We start from the raw sequence: 14,365 nt of genomic DNA, 5'->3' as shown, positions 1-14,365 counted from the left end.
ACAATTTGGAATCAAAGAATCCTGGATGTGGATTTCAGCTAAACAACTGTATGGGATATGCAGCCTCTTAGGTCCCTTGCTGTAAAGTGTGAATAATAATACAGGGTGATTGAGCAATAGTGGTTCTGTATGTAAAGTGTACTTTATAAATTGTACCTATTACTATTATTATTTTTCATTTATTTATTTATTTTTTTTTTTTTTTGAGATAGAGTCTCACTCTGTTGCCCGGGTTAGAGTGCAGTGGTGCAATCTCAGCTCACTGTGACCTCTGCCTCCTGGGCTCAAGCAATTTTCCTGCCTCAGTCTCCCAAGTAGCCAGGATTACAGGCAAGAACCACCATGCCTGGCTAATTTTTGTATTTTTAGTAGAGACGGGGTTTTACCATGTTGGCCAGACTGGTCTCGAACTCCTGGCCTCAAGTGATCCACCCGCCTCAGCCTCCCAAAGTGCTGGGATTACAGACATGAGCCACTGAGCCCAGCCAATTGTAGCTATTATTGCTCTTATTATTATACAGACCCCTTATGATTTGGCCCCTACCTACTACTTCTGGCTCACCTCCTGTCAAATCTCCCCTTGCCTTAAACTTTATACTCCTTCAATATCAAACTGCTCATATTTGTTTAGTTAAATGTTATTTGGTTTCATGCACCCATACGTTTTACATGAAGTCTGAAATGCCTAAAATACCGCACCTTCCCCGCTTGTCATGGGAATTCCATTCTCTTTGTTTTGTTTGATTGATTGTTTTTTATGAGATGGTGTCTTGCTATGTTGCCCACCCTGGAGCACAATGGCCATTCGTGGGTACCATCATTGCACATTACATGCTCTAACTCTTGGGCTCAAGCAGCCCTCCTACCTCAGCCTCCCAAATAGCTGGGACTATAGGCATGCACCTCTGCACCTGGTCCCATCTGTGTTTCACAACCCATCCTAGGCATCAGCTCCTCAAAGAAGCCTTTTTTCCTATTCCATCTCCTAGTCAGTCCTTCTGCTGTGCTTTCTCTATGTCTTACATCTAGAACGTGCTTCTGTTCATGGACTTATCCCTCTGATTACATCATACAGTGTGTTTCTCTGATTGTTTACCTGTCTCCTGGATTATGAGTCTCTTTGGGCCAGAGGCTGTACCTACAGCACATGGTCCACTGCCCAGAATATAGTAAAAGATCAATATATTTCCACTGAATAAATGATATAACAGAGAGCAGAAGTCTAAATAGCCCCTAGGTTTTTGGTAGTACCAGTCTGTAAGACTGGAACAACAGGACAACTGGTTTAGGAATTAAATTCACCCAATGGAAGTCTAGAAGGCAGTTTACTACATGTGTCTGAAAATCAGATGACAGATAAAGACCTCATACACACTTTGGAGATCTGATCCCACCATTTTGAAATCCATGTCTACATGGATTTCATGTAGAGAGAGAGATTTTGGTTATCAATGCCCCAAAACTGTGAATAGAGTGAGTAGAGGAGAAAACTAAGGACTTCCAGGAACACCCATTTTAAAGGGCAGCCAAAGGAGGTGAAGATTAAAAGATAATCAGCCGGAAACACAGGACAAGAACCAAGGAAGAGAGGTGTCCCCAAAAGCCAAAGGAAAACAGAATTTCAAGAGATGCGGATGCTCCATAGTTACAAGTGGATTTGGAGGTCATCAGGAATTTAGTGGAAGCGATTTCAGCAAAATATCAGGGGATTGGGGTGGTTGGGATTGCAGATTGCTATGGAAAAGAGGAAAAAGGAGGAAGAGGAGGATTCACCTACCTGATCACTCAGAAAAAGCCTCTCTCTCTTCCCCGCTAACAGATTTTAAGGCTGTATTTGTAGCTTCCCAAAGGACAGTCAGCTCCTCCAGAAGTCCATGGCAAGAACAACTTCATAGTGGGCTTTTTGCTTCCAGGAGATCAAATAATTTTGCAGGAGGAGAGGATAGATGCCTCTCCTTACTTCAACTCAGAAGAATAGTCTTCAGTTTATGTAAATTGAATCCCACAGATGGAGTGGCATCTTCAAAGCACATAACAGATGGATGGTATCTGAACCCTAATTCCAGACCCTCTCAGAGGTCCCTGAAAAAAAAAAAAAAAAAAAAAAAAAAGGCAAGGTGCATATATTTTGCCATAAACTAGATGAAATCCAAAAATGGTTAATGGGCAAGAGCTAAGCCTAATGGATCTTAAAAGCCTCAGTGATCTCTGGGGTACACAGGTGTCAAAGTGAGAACATAGGAATCACCACAGGTGCTGGTTTCTACAATCTTAATATTTCATACATGTAAGCCTTTTCTCTGCAGTTAGGCTATGAGAGCCTTGGAGAGAATGGGCATCCCCAAAGTACTAGACATGCAGTAGGAACTTATTAGACAATAGAATATTTAGACAAAGGAATGACCTTAGAGACCACCTGGCTCAGCTGTGCCAAATTATCCTTCATAAGTGTTTTCTTGTTGACTTGTCAGGCTTTGCCACTCAATTATAAATTCTTCTAGGGCAGATCCCTGACTTATGAATCTTTTCTTTGGCAGTGCCCAGCAAGCAAAGGGTTTGGCCGTAAAAGGTGCTCACTAGATTTTGGTTTTTTATTATTTCATCTGTATACTACCACTAGATGTTTGATAAATGGAGAAATGCACTCATAAAATCTCCAAAGCATGAAAAGAAGCAATGAGGAAGCCTTCCTTCCAGATACTGGACTTAACGTCACTTCCTGAAAGAGGTCTTTACTCAGTGGGTATGCCCTTTAATTGTTCCACAGAACTTCTCAGTTTTCCTGTGCTTCACTTGTTTTGTATTATTTATTTATTTACTTATTGTAGAGACTGAGTCTCGCTGTGTTGCCCAAGCTGGTCTTGAACTCCTGGGTTCAAGTGATCCTCCCACCTCAGCCTCCCAAGTAGCTGTGACTACAGGCACCCACCACCATGCCTGGCTCTTGTTTATTTTTCAAATGTCTGCCCTACTAGAATGTAAATTTCCAGAAGTTGGGGATCTTGCATATCTTATTTAACACTGATTTAGTAAATTTACAGCCCTAGCAAGCCTAGGGCATAGTAGGAACTGAACATTTATGGAATGAATGCATGGCTGAATGAATAAGTGGAGCTGAAAGCAGGTTAGAATGGAAGACTCAGATCAGTGAAGGGAACAAAGCCAGCTCCTCCTGCCTAGGGCTCTTTTGTCCCCAGAACCAGTCAGCTCCAAGCCTTATCTCCTTCTCCCCCACCCGCCCGACTCTCCCATCCCATAGCAATGGGGGCAGGGCCTCTGGCTTCAGAGCTTATTAAAGTCTCCAGAGGTAAGTAAATTCTGTTGGGTTGAATTGTGCCCCAGGCTACTAAGATTAATTAGGTGAGCCCAGCTAATGAGTTAACTGAGTTTTTACTTTTCCCTAATTTGAAGTTTAATCCCCTTTTGTCTCCAGAAGCCCTTAAAATCATTAGGGTATTTCAAGTGCCCACAGTGATTTCCCTTCCACCACCATGCTTTGACTACAAGTTCTGCAACTCCTCCACCACACAAGCAGAAAGGTTTGTTTTTAGGCAGACTGGCGGATGAGAAGACTTTCCCTCCAGCTTCCTGGTCCACGTGATACCAGAGAGTCACATCAGGACTAGGTGAGACCAGGTTCTGGCGACCTTCTGCCTTGTTTACTTAATTTATTGCTTGTGTCAAGACGGTTCTGGGAAAGTTGCTTATGTCACCTCCTAAGACTAAGGGAAAATCTTTGGCTGTTGAAGCTGCTTATCCCTCCTGTGGCCGCTCCGCTCCAGGTTACCCACTTGTTCCCAAATCCCAGCTTGCCTTCCTTGGCTAGCTGCTAGGGGCTACATGGCTCAAGGGATTTCTGTTGTTGATATTGCTGTTGGTGAGATTGCATTTTGCTTTGTCTTTCTCCTAACTCAGAACAGATGGAACAGGGAAATAAAGAATGGTTGCTAATCCTCGTCACTTATCTTTGGTAAATTTCAAAGGGTAAGTGGGGGCAAATAAACAATCATTCAGTAAACGAGTATAGTATTTTTTATTTTTTTTTTTTTTGAGACAGAGTTTGGCTCTGTCACCCAGACTGGAGTGCAGTGGTGCCATCTCGGTTCACTGCAACCTCCACTTCCCAGGCTCAAACCATCCTCCCAAGTAGGTGGGACTATAGGCGCACGCCACTATGCCTGGCTTTTTTTTTTTTTAATTTTTTATTTATTTATTTATTATTTTTTTTTGTATTTTTGGTAGAGACTGGGTTTCGGCATGTTGCCTAGGCTGGTCTCGAACTCCTGGGCTCAAGCAATCTGCCTTGACCTCCCAAAGTGCTGGGATTACAGGTATGAGCTACCATGCCTGAACACAAGTACAGTATTTAATGCACATTGAGGAGGGCTTAAAATGACCCATATTAGGCTGGGCATAGTAGCTCATGCCTGTAATCCCAGAATTTTGGGAGGCCCAGGTAGGTGGATTGCTTGAACTCAGGAGTTCAAAACCAGCCTGGGTAACATGGTGAAACCCTGTCTCTAGAAAACATTTTAAAATTAACCGGGTGTGGTGGTGCACACCTGTGGTCCCAGCTACTCAGGAGGCTGAGGTGGCAGGATCTCTTGAGCCTGGGAGGTTGAGGCTGCAATGGGCTGTGATCAGGACACTGTACTGCACTCCAGCCTAGGCAACAAAGTGACTCCCTGTTAAAAAAAAAAAAGGAAGAAGAAGAGGAAGAAGAGGAAGAGGAAGAAGAAGGAAGAAGAAGGAAGAAGAGGAGGAGGAGGAGGAGGAGAAGAAATAATACAGAAAACCAAAATGCTTGGCCAGGAATAGAGTGGAGGCCGTGTGACTGGAGCACCATGGCTGTGGGAGAGAGGAATGAGAAGACTTAGAAGAGGTGAGCAGGGGCCAGAACACCGGGGACTCTGTAGGCCATGGTAGGTGGCTTGATGGAATTCCAGGAACAAAGGAGAGTGGCCCAAGGGATGCCAGCAGGAAAGCCTTGTGATCTAATTTGCAATTGCAAAAGATTTCCCTGTCTTCTGCATGGGGAATGAATTAGAATGCAGCAAGAGAAGATACACAGAAACTAGTCAGAGGAGGTACTGGGGTTGACCAGGTGAGAGACGGCCGAGGCTTAGCTAGGTGATGATAGTGAAGAAGATGTGAAGGACATCAAGGACATGATTTGAAGGTGGGACTGGCAGGACCTGCTAACAGATTGATTATGAAGGGTAAGAAGGAGAGAGAAATCAAGGATGCTGTCTTTGATTCTGTCCTGAACACATGGATTTCTACTCCATTCTCCATCCCTAACCCCTTCCTCTGTCATCCACATCCCAAGAGTTTCCAGTCTCCCTGAGTCTTTGGTCAGAAAACCAGTTTTCCTGGGCACTGGACGAGAATTTGTCTCCAGTATTTCAAACCAGCAGATGTTTTCTCCTTCTGCCTGAAACTGTGGACTCCTGAAATCTGTAAGTATTTTACAAATTCCCTTACCAGAACCACATTCTTGAGAAGAGTGTTCCTGTGACTCTGGGCCAAAGAAGTGCTGAGAAGGTGGTCCTCTTCAAATCACTCACAGCACTGAACAGGTGAATCAGCCTCGACTGGCATGTGAATTTGTCCCACTGATTGAAAGAGTAGAAATGTATGCTAGTGGTGGGTGCCAACCAACAGTAGATTCAACATAAGAATTCAGAAAGGCAAACCTACGTGCATGTCATTATAAAAACAACTGTGACAACAAAAGGCACCAGTCCAATTTAAGACATAAGATCCTAAGGAACGAATTTCCTAACAAGACTTCCTTGTTTGCTCTAGACAAATGTTAAGCCTTATTGCACACTTGACATAAAGATTAGACTGTATGTGAAAATTCACACAAACATTTCAATTGTGTAGTGGCTTGAAAACTAAAGGAGAGGTCTGGTGTGTATGTGTGGGGCGAGGGTGTGGCAGTGAACTGGGACAACAGGCAGAATGTACAAAAAAGAGGGTGGATTTAATGGTGGCAAATACCTGATCCTAACCATTTCTCCCTGCCCCCAGAGTGAAGGGTAATATGAGCCTTGCCATACAGCAACTACACTAGAATAGAATTAATAGCACTTTTGCTGCCCAGAAATCCATTCTCCTAACAGATGGCATTTCCCAGAAGAACTAAAGCCTAACAAGCCTAAGCTTAAATCCTGGAATTGGCTGGCTCACAATAACTATGAAGAAGAAAAGTCCCCTGTTTGGTTTGGCTTTCAGTTTCTCCTAGGCCAGGAACTAACGCTTCATGAACTGAGGAGATGGAAAGATAGAGCCTCTAATGTATACCAGATCAGGCCACAAAACCTTCTCAGCAATGGGCATACATCCTAAGCCTGGCTCTCTATAAATATCCGATGGCTCCTTGGGAAAGAAGCTGGACTGTCTCTCCAGTGGAGGCCCATTTCATTTTCTGACACTTTCCCATGCCTTCACCGGGGGGCTGCCGTGCACCCTAAATGCTGGAATACCATGACCTGAAGCCTGTCTCCAAAGAGACTCTCAGAGGAAGGGAATTCATCTCCTCATCAAATCCAGTATATTAAGGAATGGGAGGGAGAAACTAAGTGAAGATGGATGTAGAAAGAAAGGTTATGAAAAAGAGAAGTCAACAGTTGAGTTCAAACCAATTCAGACCCTCTTTGGACAGCCAATGGGACTTCAGACACTCACCTGGGAATCTGATGGTATCTCATTGTTAACCTTACATGACTCACTTTCCAAGTGATGTCCATGGCCTTCACCAACATCTTTTTTTTTTAAGTGTAATTTACTTGTATTTTTGGTCCAAAGTGTTACAACTACATCTTCGTATTTAATTGAAAAGGTTTATTTTTTTCTAAATCAGAACTGGCCTTTCTGATGGTGTGACACTTTCCCTAAAACTAGTCAGGACAAGAAAAAAAATTTTTTTTGAAGAGACAGGGTTGACAGAGAGACTCTGTCTCAAAAGAAAACAACAATAACAACAAACCAAAGACACAGGATCTCACTCTGTCACCCAGGCTAGAGTAAAGTGGCGTGATCACAACTCACTGTAGCCTCGAACTCCCAGACTCAAGCGATCCTCCCTCCTCAGCCTCTTAAGTAGCTGGGACCACAGGTACACATTCCCATGCCCAGCAAATATTTTATTTTTGGTGGGGAGAGATGGGGTCTCACTATGCTGCCCAGGCTCGTCTTGTACTCCTGGGCTCAAGCGATCCTCACACTGTGGCCTCCCAAAGTGCTGGGATTACAGGTGTGAGCAGCCACAGCACCGGGCAGAAAATTCGTTTTTTAAATTTAATTTTTTTTTTAGAGACTGGGTCCCATTCTGTCACCCTAACTGGAGTATAGTGGCACTGTCATATAGTTCACTGCACCCTGGATGGCCTAGGCTCAAGAGATCCTCCCACCTCAGCCTCAAAAATGCTCAGGGGCATGAGTCTCCACTCCCAGCTAAAACAGGAAATTCTAACAGGCTGGAGCCCCACAGCATTCTGATAATATTGTATGCACATAACAGGTGTAATCTGAGTCAGGCTGTCGGATCTAATCTCGTGCCTGGAGAGCAGAGATCTAGAAATCATACGTCTTAGATTTGAATTTCACCTTTGCCATTGAGTTGTAGGACTTTCTTTATTTTTTGTTTTGAGTTGTAAGACTTTCGACAGGTCACCCCTTCTTTTTACTGCCCACTCACATAGATGAATTTAGAACAACCAGTTCAAAAATAGGTACGATGGCCAGGTGCAGTTTCTCACACCCGTAATCCCAACACTTTGGGAGGCTGAGGCGAAAGGATCACTTGAGGTCATGAGTTCGAGACCAGCCTGCCAACATAGTGAAACACCATCTCTACTAAAAATACAAAAATTAGCCAGGCGTGGTGGTGTGTGCCTATAGTCCCAGCTACTTGGGAGGCTGAGGCAGGAGAACTGCTAGCACCCGGGTGGCAGGGGCTACAGTGAGCCGAGATTGCACCACTGCACTCCAACCTGGTGACAGACAGAGACTCCATCTCAAAAAAAAAAAAACCAACAACAAAAAAAAACAACTGGTATGGCAGGGGAGGCAACAACAACAACAAAAAATAGATACAATTCTAGTTACCTAATACTGCATCACTCTGTGAGTGTCTTAAGGATTGCAGATGGGGGTTTGTGTAAATCACTTGCATTTGAATAAAACAGATATGCACATATGAAAAACTCACTTAGCAATAAGCAAAGATTTAATCTGATACAATTTTGAACAATATCCTGACGGTTCACAAATCTTAAAAATTCACTGGTACATCTTGGTGTTCTGTTTTTGTGAGTCTTTCAGATCATTCAGTCTTGCACAAGCAGCAGCTGCAATCTATAGGGAGGGAGATTCTGCCATGGGAAACCACATTGCTCATGCTGGGCAAACAGACCTGTCATTTCTAGAGACCTGGAATGATCTTGCCTGCCTGTGAGGCAGGGAAGAAAGCAGCATGCATCTATTCAATAGCCTGGTGGATAAAACAACCCCACTGCCAGGTGTGGTGGCTCATGCCTGTAATACCAGCACTTTGGGAGGCCGAGGCGGGCAGATCACCTGAGGTCAGGAGTTCGAGACCAGCCTGGCCAACATGGTGAACCCCACGTCTCTACTAAAAATATAATTAGTTGGGCATGGGCATGGTGGTGGGTGCCTGTAATCCCAGCTACTCGGGAGGCTGAGACAGGAGAATTGCTTGAACCCAGGAGATGGAGGTTGCAGTGAGCCGACACACTGCCACTGTACTCCAGCCTGGGCAACAGAATGAGACTCTGTCTCAAAACAAACAAACAAACAAAACCATTGAAGTGGAGGTTTGGAGGACTTAGAGATGTAACTATCCTTTAAATTACAACTGAGAAGTTAAATTGGGTGTGTTTTTAGAGAAATTTGACTTTCTCAGAAGGAAAGTGAAAATATAAAATCCAGAGAGAAATACAAAGTATAGTCAGATCAGTAATTCCTAGCTTTTTTTTTTTTTTTTTTTTTGCAGTCTGTCCTAAGGTGACATTTTGTTGTTATTTGTTTATTGTTTGTCATTCAGTTCTCTCACTAGAATGAAAGTGTTATGAGGGTAGGAACATGTGTATTTTATTTCCATATTTCCATTAACATTCTCTGGCCCTAGTAGAGTACCTTACATAAGCATTCAAAAAAAAAAATTGTTGAATGAATGAATAATGAATGAATGATTCAGACTTTTTCAAGCCCTAGACCCCTTTTTAAAAAAATCAGTGGAAGTGGCTGGGCACAGTGGCTCACGCCTGTTATCCCAACACTTTGGGAGGCTGAGGCGGGTGGATCACCTGAGGTCAGCAGTTCAAGGCCTGCCTGACCAACATGGTGAAACCCTGTCTCTATTAAAAATACAAAAATTAGCTGAGTGTGGTGGCGGGCACCTGTTAATTCCAGCCACTCGAGAGGCTGAGGCAGGAGAATCGCTTGAACCCGGGAGGTGGAGGTTGCAGTGAGCTGAGATTGTGCCACTGTACTCCAACCTGAGCGACAGAGGGAGACTCCATCTTGGAAAAAAAACAAAACAAAACAAAAAAAATGGTGGAAGTTATGATTCTTACCTTACCCCCAAAATACATATATTCAAAAATATAAAATGTTATATTACATAATTTATACATATATAATTACAATGTATAATTATATTTTTATATCTGTCTGTCTATCTATCTGTCTCTAATTGAATCTTCTCATGCAAAGGCCCCAGTTTGCAAAAGACATTCCTGCTTCACCAATGGTATTTGGTATCCCTAAAAAGCACATAAATAAAAGCTCTGTTGTCATTCTCCTTGCATTCTCCTTGGGAGAAATCCTTTTATTTTTTCTTTTTTTGTTTTGGTAGAGACTGGGTTTCCCTCTGTTGCCCAGGCTTGTCTCGAACTCCTGGCTTCAAGCAATCTTACTTTGGTAAGTAAGTAATCCTTGACTTACCAAAATAGGATTACAGGCATGAGCCACCACGCCCAGTTCAGAGGAGCAATTCTGAAGAGGCTTAAGACTGGGATTCTTGGGTCTTCTGACTCCCAGGATAAAACATCTGACATTGGCTCTTAGAGATGTATGAAAGGGCCTGGGTCACTTCCAGACATGTGACCAGTAAAAGGAGCCCTTCAGTGAAAGGGAAGAGAAAAAAACTCTAGATTTGGGACTCAGAAAACTTGAGTTCTAACTCAGCTCTTATGCCTTACTGGCTGTAGAATCATAGCTAGGTAATGGACTTCTCTGAGCCTCAGTTTCCTCATGTGAATGAAGAGGTCTGGCTTAGGCCCAGCATTCCATAATATAGTATGATAACTTGTAAACCAGGCAAATGAAGGAGCAACAGAGCTTCAGATGAAACAGGATGTTGCTATGTAGTTAAAATGTCCATTTTATAGCAGTACTCCCTTGCTATAAGAAGAGAGCATGACTCATGCTGAAGTACAAGAAACTTTAAGTAAGATAACAGAAAGGACTCTCAATAATATAAGGACTGTGAGACAGAGTCAGACATGCGGGTACTTGCAGAATATCCCTCAGAAGGTGTAGTGGGATGATGGTCAATATTCATCTCTCAGATGATCTTTTCTAGTATTTGCTGGAAAAAGATCCTCAAGTCCAGTTGCCTCCAGAATCCACCCACTCTTTGGGTCAGGCATAGTGGCTCATGCCTGTAATCCCAGCACTTTGGGAGGCCAAAGTGGGAGAATCACCTGAGGCCAGGAGTTTGAGACCAGCCTGGGCAACATAGTGAGATTCTCTCTATATAAAATATTAAAGCTTTTTAAAAAATAAAAAATAAATCTACCTACTCTCTGGCCCTAGGAATATCCCTAGGCTTACATTTTCCACAAAAAAGATTTTATTTTATTTTTATTATTTGAGATGGAGTCACACTCTGTTGCCCAGGCTAGAGTACAGTGGTGCAATCTTGGCTCACGGCAACGTCTGCCTCTCGGGTTCAAGTGAGTCCCCTGCCTCTGCGTCCTCAGTAGCTGGGATTACAGGTGTGCATCACCACACCCGGCTAATTCTTGTATTTTTGGTAGACACGGGTTTCACCATGTTGGCCAGGCTAGTCTTGAACTCATGACCTCAAGTGATCCGCCCACATCAGCCTCCCAAAGTGCTGGGATTACAGGCATAAGCCATTGCACCTGGCCACCACAAATAAGATTTTAAGTGCAAATTTTCTAAATTTATTCTAATACTTTGGGAAAAAGTATCGATTGCTTTGGGGTATTTTCTTCTAGTCAGTTCCTTCACACAAAGAAATCTAGACGAAAGTGACATTGATTGGGCACCTCCCTGGCAGTTCTTTCCATGGGCCATCCTGTTTAATCCTAGAACAACCCTGAAGGGCACTTATTTCCTAGCAATTTTACAGATAAGAAAACTAAGACTCAGACAAGGAAAGTCACTTTCTGTGGAGAAGCTAGGAAGTGGGGCCAGAATTTAACTCCAGGTCTTTCTGGTGTGGAAGCGCTTTCCACACACCTGGTTGCTACCAAGGAGGATCTCAGTGGTGTTTCGGCAGCCAGGGGTTTCTGGGCCTCAAGTGGTGCTGTGGACCATGCACAGTTCGCTCACTCTGCTCCGCGCAGGCCAGTGTGCACTTGCACTTCAGATGCTGGGTCTGGAGCCTTCTCCACTCCTTTCCTGAGTTACTGTCTCTGAGAGTTTGCCTTACAATGAACTTTTAGACCCCAGCACATAATTAGAATTAAAACAGAAGTCAAGACGGGGCGCAGTGGCTCATGCCTGTAATCCTAGCACTTTGGGAGGCTAAGGTGGGCAGATCACCTGAGGTCAGGAGTTCAAGACCAGCCTGGCCAACACAGGAAAACCCCATCTCTACTAAAACTACAAAAATTAGCCGGGCGTGGTGGCATACGCCTGTAGTCCCAGCTACTCAGGAGGCTGAGGCAGAATCACTTGAACCCAGGAGGTGGAGGTTGCAGTGAGCCAAGATCATGTCACTGTACTCCAGCCAGGGCAACACAGCAAGACCCAGTTTAAAAAAAAAAAAGAAAGAAAAGAAAGAAATTAATAATAAATAAAATAAAACAGAGGTCAAGAGATAAATGACTTTGTGGAGATAGGTAAGAATTACAGATAATGGGAGAACTCCAAGGCTTTCTATCCAGGGGAAAGATTGGGAAAAGTCCCAGGGAGAAGGCAAAGGGGAAAAGCTGAGGAACAGGGAAGCAGTCTATGCTGAGATTCAAAGATACTCACTGGTTCTGTATTTTTTTTTCTTTTTTTTTTTTGAGACCGAGTTTCGCTCTCATTGCCCAGGCTGGAGTGCAGTGGTGCTATCTTGGCCCACTGCAACCTCTGCCTCTCAGGTTCAAGTGATTCTCCTGCCTTAGCCTCCTGAATAGCTGGGATTACAGGCGCCCGTCACCGCGTCTGGCTTATATTTGTATTTTTAGTAGAAACAGGGTTTCACCATGTTGGCCAGGCTGATCTCGAACTCCTGACCTTGGGTGATCCGCCCACCTCAGCCTCTCAAAGCGCTGGCATTACAGGCATGAGCCGCTGTGTCCGGCCACTACTCTTTGGTTCTTAGAATGGCATGGGTTCTCCACCACCCCCAGCCACATCACTACGGACTTTCTTTGCCTGACTTAAATCTCCTCATCCTTCAAGAGTCATTCATCTCAAAAGGCATCTTTTCCAGACATGGTCCTGTTAGGACCAGGGCCCTTCTCTGGGAAGGGACAGTGCACATCTTAACATTTACCAGATTATAATAAAATCGTGTTAATGAATCTTTCTGCCTCAGTGACCATCCTGAGGATAACTGTCTTTTATCCATGTCTGCACCCCTGGCACCTGGTATAGTACCTGACAAATAGAGGGGTTCAAGCAATGTTTATCAAATACTCAGACCCCAAGATACAGGAGCTCTGAGAGAAATGGGGGCCTCAGGACAATGGGAGACCTGGAAATGAGATCTATGGAGAGTGGGTACTACTCTATCAGGACCTGTTCCAGTGATTGGTGGATGTCACACAGTACAGCTGGATGGTGCAAAACTTCTAACACTGCTGGGAATGGTTCCACTTCAAACAATTCTAGTTTAGAAAGTTTCTTCTGCAGTTGGGCCAAAATGTAAGCCCCACTAACTTTTACATGTAGACTCTCACCTAGGGTCCCTTTTGGTTATAGAGACTACAGGTCCTGTATAGAAATGTCCCAGCTGGAAAGCTGTGCCCTATTTCTAGGCATCTGGTTTAGCACCTTGTGATGCTGAAGAGGCAGAATGAGGTCAAGTTTGTGTTAGAGGTTTTCTGAGCTGTCATTACAGAGCTGCTCATAGTCCCAGCCTGCATCCTGCTCTGTGTGACCTCCAGCACACCAGGTCACCCCGAACCATAGCTTCTTCCTCTGCGAATACTGATGATGACATTTTCTTCCTGACTATGCCGTGTGAGGATGAAAAGTGAGAATATGAGTAAAGCTTCGCCTGGCCTTGGTCAAATCTCAGTGAAAGGTATCTATTGAATTATTATTGAAATATTATTATTGATATGGTTTGAATCTGTGTTCCCACCCAAATCTCATGTTCAATTGTAATCCCCAGTGTTGGAGACGGGGCCTGGTGGGAGGTGACTGGGACATGGAGGCAGTTTTCATGAATGGTTTAGTACCATCTCCTTGGAGCTGTTCTCGTGAGTGAGTGAGCTATCCCACAATTCTGGTTGTTTAGAGGTGTGTGGCATCCCCGGCCTACTGTCTCTTCCTCCTGCTCTGGCTACATAAGACATGCCTGCTTTCCCTTAGCCTTCTGCCATGATTGTAAGTTCCCCGAAGCAGCCTCTATACTTCCTGTACAGCCAGCAGAACCCTGAGCCAACTAAACCTCTTTTCTTTTTTTTTTTTTTTTTTTTTTTTTTTTTTTTTGAGACGGAGTCTCACTCTGTCCCCAGGCTGGAGTGCAGTGGCGTGATCTTGGCTCAGCTCACTGCAAGCTCCGCCCCCCCCGGGTTCACGCCCTTCTCCTGCCTCAGCCTCCCAAGTAGCTGGGACTACAGGTGCCCGCCACCTCGCCCGGCTAGTTTTTTTGTATTTTTTTTTTTTTTAGTAGAGACGGGGTTTCACCGTGTTAGCCAGGACGGTCTTGATCTCCTGACCTCGTGATCCACCCGTCTCGGCCTCCCAAGTGCTGGGATTACAGGCTTGAGCCACCGCGCCCGGCACACTCTTTTCTTTATAAATTACCCAGTCTCAGTTTTTTGTTTTTTGTGGGTTTTTGGTGTTTTTTTTTGGCACAGAGTATTGCTCTGTCACCCACACTGGAGTGCAATGGCACAATCTTGGCTCACTGTAACCTCTG

At 44.2% G+C, this 14,365-nt stretch overlaps 1 long non-coding RNA gene across 1 annotated transcript in view; it reads right to left on the bottom strand.

Annotated features, from left to right (window-relative positions):
- LOC126940666 (uncharacterized) overlaps nucleotides 1-5,611 on the bottom strand; it is a 38,621-nt gene extending 33,010 nt beyond the window's left edge. The window contains exons 1-2 of the long non-coding RNA XR_007720867.1: nucleotides 5,485-5,611; nucleotides 1,778-2,082 (exon numbers count right to left, since the gene is read on the bottom strand). This is a non-coding gene — a long non-coding RNA (uncharacterized LOC126940666). The remainder of the gene's footprint in view (nucleotides 1-1,777; nucleotides 2,083-5,484) is intronic.
- Between the last annotated feature and the right edge of the window lie 8,754 nt (nucleotides 5,612-14,365).

This window comes from Macaca thibetana, chromosome 1 (genome assembly GCF_024542745.1).
Source record: "Macaca thibetana thibetana isolate TM-01 chromosome 1, ASM2454274v1, whole genome shotgun sequence".
Taxonomy (NCBI): Eukaryota; Metazoa; Chordata; class Mammalia; order Primates; family Cercopithecidae; genus Macaca; species Macaca thibetana.
The sequence above is the reverse complement of the archived record's forward strand: the minus strand, read 5'-3'. Positions and strand labels throughout refer to the sequence as shown.